Here is a 2,598-nt window from a genome sequence, read left to right as displayed (position 1 = left end):
TGTTCTGGTGACAATCACGTCTCATAACATACTAACTTTGAGGATAGTACTTGTATCAAGTGCTTTTTATTCATTAAATAGTGGATTTGCTTCTTAGAGCAAGTTTGCATGGCAGGCATTGCCTCTGTTTTACATGTTAGAACACTGAGGCCACAGAGGTAAAAGTGGGCTACGTAAGGTTGCCGAACAGAGTAGTGGAGCGAGGGCTTTGTTCTTACACTTTTACCTGTTCTTTTTTTTTTTTTTTTAAAGATTTTTATTTATTTATTGAGAGAGAGAGCGAATGGTAGAGAGAGAGCATGAGATGGAGGAAGGTCAGAGGGAGAAGCAGACTCCCTGCTGAGCAGGGAGCCTGATGCGGGACTCGATCCCGGGACCCCAGGATCATGACCTGAGCCGAAGGCAGTCGCTTAACCAACTGAGCCACCCAGGCACCCACACTTTTACCTGTTCTGCATCACATGCTCTACTAGGCTTTAAGGACACAATGATGGATGAAAAAGAGAACAGTGGTTCTTACGGAGGACAGATAGATGATCAGACACAAATTCATAATCACAAATTGTGACAACCCCACGGAGAAAAGGGACAGGGTTCTCCTGACAGTATTTATTGGAGAGTAGCAAGTATGATCTAGGTGGAGAGGGGAATCGGGCAGTTTCCCTAAGGAAGTGACTTTGGAGTTGGGCTCTGTAGGAGTTACATAGATGACAGGGGCATAGCACGTGCAAAGGTCCTGGGACAGGCTGGGGCTTGAGGACCGGGAGGGAATCCAGAGAGTGAGGTAGAGGGTGTTGTACAGCATAGGCTGCAGAGGTGGGAGAGTCCCAGCGATACCAGGCTTTGTAGGTCTGACAAAACTTTTGGCTTTATCCTAAAATCAAGGGGAGACCGACCACTGTGTGAGACATGCTTAGATTTGTATTTGGGCTGAGAGCAAACAACTGCTGAAGGCCATAAATAGGGGTGGGAGAAAACCTTGGGCAACGATGGCCATGTGTCCACATGGTTGCAGCTGAGAGATTTAGGTGGGGGAATGGACAGTGTGAAATGAGTGCCATGCTTTCTCCCCCTCCTCTCTGCCTGAGGTCTGTGCCTTGTCTTCACTTAGGTAATTCCACCCTTCAGGTAACAGCTTAAGTTATTGGCTTAGGGAGCCTTCTTTGGTCTCCCAGACCCAGTCTGGCCCTGTTGTTGCACTCTGTCTCCACATCGTACTGCAATTGGGATGTGTGTAATCACTGGAACTAGCTCCGATGGGGCAGGGGTTTCGTCCAATAAGGTCCCCTTATGGTACCAGCTAGATGTTCGGGTTGGCGTGTGACACATAGTGTGTTACATATTGGCGGGGTAGGTGGAAGGATGCTTTACCATTCATTTAATACGGAGAGGTCTGTAAAGACCAGTTTTGAGGATGATGATGATGTGTTCTGTTTCAGACACAGGTGGCTGGGAATGTCGGGGCAGTTGGATATTCAGGCTTGGGGTTCAAGGAAGGGGCCTGGTGTGGAAATGATGAAGGTGGGTGGTGGTCAACACGCTGTGGAATGGCTGTGGAAATGGTGAGGTCGAGGCTGTGGTGGGTGAGGGTGCCTAGGAAGGGTATCGAGAAGAAGGGATGCAGAACTGAATGTATGGCTGCAAAGTGCAGTGGCTGCTTGGAGCACCCCGCTCCCTGCACACGGCTTGTGAAGTGGCCCGTGAAGTAAGGGAGTGGGAGCGCATGGGGTCACGGGGCACCAGGGAAGGGGGTTTGGGGAGCAGCAGGCGGGGAGAGGTCAGCCTATGCTGGGAGCAGGTCACAGAAGGGGTCCTTCGGGGACTGGAGCACTGTGTGGGTAGAGCAGTGGGCGGGGGCCGGGCCAGGCTTCCTTCCAGTGTGCATGGTGTGAGGCAGAGACAGGCCGTGAGAGGGAAGGCTGGGGGGCCGGGGGGGTGCCCGTGCAGCTGCAAGCTTTCAGAGGGAGACTCCTCTGAAACGGCTGGGGCAGCCGTTTCCTCATTTGTAAAATGGAGCAGTGCGCCCTTATCTGCTTCATAGGCTGGATCACATGAGTAACAGACATGAAGGGTCATAGGGCAACTGCTCCTTAAGCATTAACTGTTTCCTTTCATCCCTTCATCTCTTTACGTTTCGCCAAGTCAGTGCTTCTGGCCTGAGCCTGGGTGTGTCCTTGGGGTGTTCTGGCCTCATGGGTTGGAAAGCGTGGAGGCAGCACTTGATGGGAGTTGACAGTGGTGTTCTCATGGCCTGACCCCACACGCACCCAGCCTCTGGCGCCCCTAGGCGGGACGGAGCTGGGCCTCCCCTCGCTCCCTTGGAATTGCCTCTTGCTCGGCAGTGGCTGCCCCTCTCCTTTGCCTCCCCGCGCTGCCTCTGCTTCTCGAAGGAAGGCCCAGCGGCAGCTGGGCCTTCCCCGTCTCACGGCGGGGACCTGGTTACCCTGGAGAGATACCGTCTCAGGCCATTTGGCCAGTTTCTTCCTCAGCCCTCCCCGCACTTTTGCATTTGGTTAAATCTTTTCTCACTTTTGGAGCAGGAAAAGACAACTTGGCAGGAACCAAAGGTTTGTGTCGACGGGCGCCCTCTGCTGGGCT

Source organism: Eumetopias jubatus, unplaced genomic scaffold (genome assembly GCF_037043125.1).
Source record: "Eumetopias jubatus isolate StellerSeaLion01/CBP00866 unplaced genomic scaffold, mEumJub1_p1.0 scaffold_1, whole genome shotgun sequence".
Lineage (NCBI taxonomy): Eukaryota > Metazoa > Chordata > Mammalia > Carnivora > Otariidae > Eumetopias > Eumetopias jubatus.
Note: the sequence above shows the minus strand (reverse complement) of the source record.